This window comes from Suricata suricatta, chromosome 9 (assembly GCF_006229205.1).
Source record: "Suricata suricatta isolate VVHF042 chromosome 9, meerkat_22Aug2017_6uvM2_HiC, whole genome shotgun sequence".
Lineage (NCBI taxonomy): Eukaryota > Metazoa > Chordata > Mammalia > Carnivora > Herpestidae > Suricata > Suricata suricatta.
Genome location: NC_043708.1, coordinates 7,820,248 through 7,826,896, shown reverse-complemented (window position 1 = coordinate 7,826,896; position 6,649 = coordinate 7,820,248). Strand labels below are relative to the sequence as shown.

The 6,649-nt window shown below is 56.0% G+C and overlaps 1 protein-coding gene across 1 annotated transcript in view; it reads left to right on the top strand.

Annotated features, from left to right (window-relative positions):
- The window catches only part of C9H14orf132 (chromosome 9 C14orf132 homolog), a 60,269-nt gene that overhangs the window by 14,368 nt on the left and 39,252 nt on the right, over window positions 1-6,649 (top strand). The window lies entirely within an intron of this gene.

The window sequence follows — 6,649 nt, the reverse complement described above, 5'->3', positions numbered from 1 at the left end:
CAGCAGGAGGAGGGAGAGAGAGAATCCCAAGCAGGCTCCAGGCTCTGAGCTGTCAGCACAGAGCCTGATGTGGGGCTCAGTTTCACAAACTGTGAGATCGTGACCTGAGATGAAATCAAGAGTCAGACGCTTAGGAGCCCCTGATGTGGGTTATATTTAAAAAAAAAATTTAAACGTTTATTTTTGAAAGACAGAGAATGAGCGGGGGAGAGGCAGAGAGAGAGGGAGACACAGAATCTGAAGCAGGCTCCAGGCTCTGAGCTGTCAGCACAGAGCCGGACACAGGGCTTGAACTTCAAACCCTGAGATCATGACCTGAGCTGAAGTCAGACGCTTAACCGAAGGCGCCCTTCATTGTGGTTTTGATTTGCATTTCACTGATGACAAGTCCATATCGAGCACCTTTTCATGCACCTGTTTGGTCATTTGAATATCTTCTTTGAAAAAATGCCTATTTGGGCCCTCTGCCTGCCCCCCCCCTTTTTTTTCACCTGAATTGTTTGAGTTTTTTGTTATTGAGTTGTATGAGCTTTTCATGATTTCTTTACCTATTTCTTCTGTTCTCTCCTCTCCTTTGGAGACTTGATTCACACACACACACACACACACACACACACACACACACACACCCCTCCTGCCTGTAGGTGACTCCCAGCTCCCTGGTATTTATTCACTGTATTGAGTCTCTTTCTCTAAGTGTGTTTCATGTACGGTAATTACTGTTGATGTCCTCAAGTTCACAGTGTTTTCTTGAACAACTAATCTCTGTGAATCCCATACAGTGTATTTTTGATCTCAGACATTGCAGTTTTTATGCCTAGAAACTTAATCTTGTCTCTCTGTATATTTTCAATCCTCTTAACCTGTTCAGTGTCTCCTCTAGCTTTAAACATTTTTTTTAATGTTTATTTATTTTTGAGAGAAAGACAAAGCATGAGCATGAGAGGGGCAGAGAGGGAGGGAGACATAGAATTGGAAGCAGGCTCCAGGCTCCGAGCTGTCAGCACAGAGCCCAACGCAGGGCTCAGTCTCACAAACCACGAGATCTTGATCTGAGCTGAAGTCGGACGCTTAGCCGACTGAGCCCCCCAGGCGCCCCCTCCTCTAGCTTCCTGAGTGTGTGGAAGAGTTACAACAACTGCTCTCCTGCCTTCCTCTGCTTATTCTGAATCTGCCTCAGCTCTGGCTGGGTTTGAACACTGGCTCTCTCCTCGTTATAGGTCATATCTTCCTGCTGTGTTGCTTGCCTGCTAATTTTTGAGTGGACGCTAGACATCATGAATTTCACCTTGGGGGATGCCAGGTATTCTTGTATTCCTATAAATAGTCTTGAGCTTTGTTCTGGGATACAGTTATGTTGCTTGGAAACACTTTGATCCTTTGGGGTCTTGCTTTTAAGGTTTCTCAGGTCAGACTGGAGCCATCTCTAGTCTAAAAGTAAGTCTTTCCTGCTGCTGAGGCAGGCAGTTCTGAGGATTCTGCCCAGTGCCTTGTGAATTAGGAGATTTTTGAAGTGGCTGGTGGAAACAGGGGCTCTTTCTGGCCTGTAAGGGTGCCAGGAACGATGCCCTGTCATGCTTTTCAGTGATTCCGCCTCCAGAGTGTCCGTCACACACATGCACTCCTCGGTCCTCTGCTGAGTACCTGAGGTGTCCTCCTGCAGACCACCAGGACCCTCCCTCTGGACAGCTCTCTTCCCTCCGTGCTGTGCCCCTTTGCCTCCAGCACCATTGGTCTCCCCGGACTTTCACCCAAGGAGCCCACTGTTCTCTGCCTGCACTCCCCTTTCCTGCTCTGCAGCCTGCAGACTCTCCCCAGGCAGGAAACTGAGTCACTTGCAGGGATCACCTGGTCTGTTTCCTGGCTCTCAAAGGTCACTGTTCTGCACCTGCCTGATGTCCCGTGTCTTGCAGGCCATTTTCATATCTTTTGTACATTTTTGTTGTGTCTTCTGGAAGGGGAGATCCGGTCCCCATTACTCCATCGTGGCTAGAAGCAGAATTCTCTAAAGCATGTGTTTTTAACAACTGTGTTTACACCTTGCTCCTTCCCTGCACTCTGGAAAAAGGGATGTAACCGTTGAGTCTGAGTCTGGCCCACTGCTCACTCCCCCGAGTCCCAGATGCAGCACCTTTGCTCAGTCTGGCACTTCTTGGAAGCTTCTGGATGCTGTAAAATGCAGGCAGTGTATGCATTAGCCTCACAGGTGAGTCTCTGATGCCAAGGGTTAGAAAGCCAAACCGAGCATGGACAGAGGAAGCTCCTTTCCACACCGCCATCGCCACTTGTGTTTGTTCTGGGGGCCCGGTGACCGGATGTCTGAGACATGGAGAGAGCCAGTGCTGAGGGGCAGGAGTCAGGCCTGTGTGAGGCAGCATGAAGCCCAGGGGATCCCCGCAGGCCTCACCTGCATGGTGGGGAGCCTCACTCCCCAAAGGGATGCAAGTGGGCAGTGGGGGGCACTGCCAGGGTGGCCGCCCTCAGGTGGGCCCCTGTGTGTCCTCTCTGGACCCCGTGAAGGCCCCTCATCCATCTTCTCAGCACCGGGCTGTGGGGACTGGTTAGAAATGCAGTGAAACCTGGCTTCCAGCACCTTTGCGGGGGGCACCTGAGGGAGGTGACTAATCACTCTCCCAGGTCCCCCACGCCCCCGCCTCTCCGTGGGGGAGCCCAGCAGCACTGCCTGCACGCCTGCACCTTCTGCCTCCTCTCTGATGTACCACCAGCCCCAGCCCTTCTCCCTCCCCCTGGGGACTCCCCTGCACCCCCCACCCCGCTGTGCATCCCATAAACCAGTCTATCAGGCAGGGTGGGCCCTGAGAGCAGCATGCCATGGAGAGGCCTCCCCATGCTGTTTTGGGGAAAAGGGGTCCAAGGAGCCCCAAAGAAGCTATTATCGGGCTTCATCATCGTGGTCACCTGATCAGCATTGTGTGAACGCAGGCGAAGTACAGGTCACGGTCAGGCACACAGACAGTGAGGTGGGAGCTTGCCCTCAGGTGGAAGAGGGGACGGATGGGGTGGATGCATGAGGGGCACCTAGAGGACTGGCCCTGTGCTGCAGGATGCCTCTGCCACACACTGGGGGGAGGGGGTTCCGAGCCTCAGAGAGCCTAGGGGTCTGGTCCAAAGTTACCCAGGCAGGAAGGGGTAAGGCTGGGCTGGGTCTGAGCCAGGGCCCAGGGAGCAGCTGACAGATTGCAGCATGAATCTGGAGGGCAGGGAGCCCTGAGCCCCTGCAGGGGTGGGTCTGTGTCACAGGCCTCCACAGCCCAGCCTTCTGGTGGCCCGTCTTCCTCCCCGGAGCCTGTGTGCGCAGAGGGTATTGTGGCTGCAGTATGTTGTCCCAAAGCCCAGACAGGCTGGCGCCAGAGGCTGGCGGCAGGGGGCTGGGGAGGGGGGTGCACAAGAAGCTGGAACAGCCTGAGACACGGGCCACAGCAGGAGAAGCTTGCTCTGGAAATGGTCATCCCTCCCCCCGGCCCCCCGCTCCTCCTCCTCTCTGTCTCCATCAGAGCATCAGAAAATCCTGATGTTCCCCAAGGGCGAGAGTTGCTGTCTGGTTTATGCCAGGGTCACTACTGCCGACCCAGGGCCAGACCTGGTAAATATCTAATAAATGACTCGAGACCGCCAGGAATCAATAAAAGCACAAGAAAAGCAGGATAGAAAACCATGTCTTGCATCTGCTTGCCAGGCACTAACTGCTTGAGTCTGGATCGTAGCTTTCATTCCCCAGGGTGGGGCCACCAGTTACTGATAACCCTCAGCCCGGCCACGGCACCCCACACCCTGTCCCTGAACTTGCTGGGCCCGGGGTGATTGCCACGCTGCGGCTCAGGGCTAGGGCCTTCCGGGAAGCATTCTGATCCAGCCTCTGAACAGGCCCAATGGTGGGAGCTGATGGTCTTTCCAGAGAGGGCGAGACGCCCACAGCCCATAGCCGATGGGACTTGGCTTTGAATAGACTTGGCTTTGAACTTCTAGACCTCGGCATCGATGTGGTGACTCGGAGGTAAGATCACCAGCTGTCCGGGTCAGCCCCGGACTGAGGGGCTTCTCAGGATGCAGGACTTTACTTGCTGAAACCCAGGGACTCCCTGGCAAACCAGGAGGTGGGCCACCCTACTCACAAGTCACCTGGGGTTCACCAGGGACCTTTGGGACCCCCGGGGATGACTGATGTGCCTTTCCAGAGTGTCAGAGTGCAGTGCCCCTCACTGTGTATTTCACGAATACTCTTGCTCTGTGAAAGTGAAGGGGGAGGGCGCCTGGGTGGCTCAGTCAGTTCATCAGACTTTGGCTCAGGTCATGATCTCACAGTTCGTGGGTTCGAGCCCTGTGTCGGGCTCTGTGCTGACAGCTCAGAGCCTGGAGCCTGCTTCCGATTCTGTGTCTCCCTCTCTCTCTACCCTCCCCCACTCATGCTCTGTCTCTCTCTCAAAAATAAATAAACATTTTTTTTAAATGTTTAAATGGATTGGGATGATGGAATTAGCACCTTCCCCCTGGCCCATTCATTTCTGAAATATTTCACAAGCACCCAGTATAGGTTACATGCCGATCTGGGCACTGGGCACGCGGGGGGAAGATGTGCTGAAATCCCTCCTGTCTGCATGGGGACAGGTAAGGAATGTAGAGGTGAACACGCATGCAGCTGGCTACAGTCAGCGATGGCACCCGGTCCTGGGCCCTCGGCACCCCCCATGGAAGGTGGCCAAGAACCAGGAGACTGCACAGCCCCTGCCACCCCTCCCCCACCTCTGGGTCCCAGCAGCCACGTGGAGGGATGCCCAGGAATTGTTGACTCCTGTGCCTTCACCCGGAAGACGGCAGAGGGCGGCAGGACCCGTCACACACATGGCCCCAGGAGTTGCCTCCCCTGGGCTGCTGGCACCATGCACTTTTCTTCTGTGCCCCAGACCTGCCGCCTTCCCTGGGGACCCCCTGAAATCCCAGCCTGGGCCTGACAGCTCATTAGGAGAGCAGGGCCCACCTGTAGGAGACAAATCCCACGGCTCCGGGAAGTTGGTTTGCCTGATTGCCCTCAGTCCCTTCTGTCTCCCCCTGGCCACCCACCAGCCAGAAGCCTCCCGCAGGTCTGTGGTTCCCCAGTAGCCCATCTGGGGAAGAAGTGCCCCTCCCCCGAAAAAAGACATTTCTACCGGAGTCATGAAGCATTGGTGGGAAGCACTCCAGGCAAGCTGACCTCCCCCCGCCATACACCCAAGTCTTAGAACTCATCCTTCTCTACACATATATCTCCCTCCCCTCTCTGTCCAAGAGACCCTCAGATGCCAATGGCATGAGCTGTGCCTTACTCCTCTTTGGAGCCCCAGAGCCTGGCCCACAGTAGGTGCTTAATAAAAGCCCAGGGAATGGACACAGTGAGCCCCCAGGTCAGGGAACCTGAGGGTGAGTTCCGACTCCCGTGTTTTCCTTGCTCCAGGACCCCGGCCAGATCACTAGGCAGATCCAATGTAATACTGGAACCCTTCCCAGCATCGACACCTTTGGGAATGCAGTTGAGTTACTCCTGAGTCTGATCCTCACCCAGATCGTGGAACCTGCCTCCTGGGGGTCAGGGGACACGTGAGGGGAGAAACACTGCGCGTTCAGAGCGTCCCCACGCGTGACCAGTGCTCAGCAGGACCCTTGCTCGGCTGTTCCGGAGTCTGAGCTTCCTGGAACAGTGTGGGGCTGAAGACATGGGCTTCCTACCTGGTGGGGAAGGGGATCGCTCTAGCCGCTGCCCGGAGAGAACGGATCAGGAAGGGGCTGCGGAGGAGCCGGGGCTGCGAACCTGGCAGATGGCCAGCCTGCTGGCGTGTGGGAAGAATTTACCGGGCATCCACGTGGCAGGGCCCTTATGTGCCTCCCTCGCAGGGAACACAGCTGCCCAGTGTGTCCCTCCACGGGCTGGAGAGGTGGGCCCCCACGCCCTTGCTGTCTGGTCTCTGCAGTGCTGCTGTCACGCTCTGTGACCTTGGGGGAGGGTGACAAACATCACCTTTCGGGGCTCGACGTAGGGACTCAGTGTAACCTGGTGGTTAAGGGCTGGAGACGAAGAGTCAGACAGACTGGGTTTGAAACCTGCATTTGAGACTGGCCGGGAGACTCGCACAGGTCACATATCTTCCCAGGCCTCAGTTTCCTCATCTATAAAGTGGGGTTGATGACCTTTCCTCCCTGGTGGAGCTGTTGTGAGGCTCAGACTGGGCCACATGCATGCAGGCGTCTGCTGGGACAGTGCATTTCCTGTGCCCTGGTCTGCAAAATGGGGCTGGGGGTGGGGAGGAGTGGACCGCAGGACCTCTTGCTGCATGGAGAGAAGGGGCAGAGCCCTGGAGACAGGGTGGGGAAACCCCAGTCCAAATCCCCTTTAGCTTCTTCCTGGTTGTGTGTGACCTGGACAAGTCACACTGCCTCTCTGCGCCCACCACCGATGACAGCAGCTAATCGCATGTCTGACAAAAGCACTGGTCACCATGGCTGGCCCAGGACCTGGTGCTCAGGGTGCCTCCCCGCTCTGAGCTTGCCACCCAGCAGGTCTGCTGGCCCCAGAGACCGCTCCTCTATGCCGGGTCGCAGCCTGCAGGAAGGTAACAGATTCTTCAAGCAGGCGGCACACAGGCCCCGATGGCTGGAG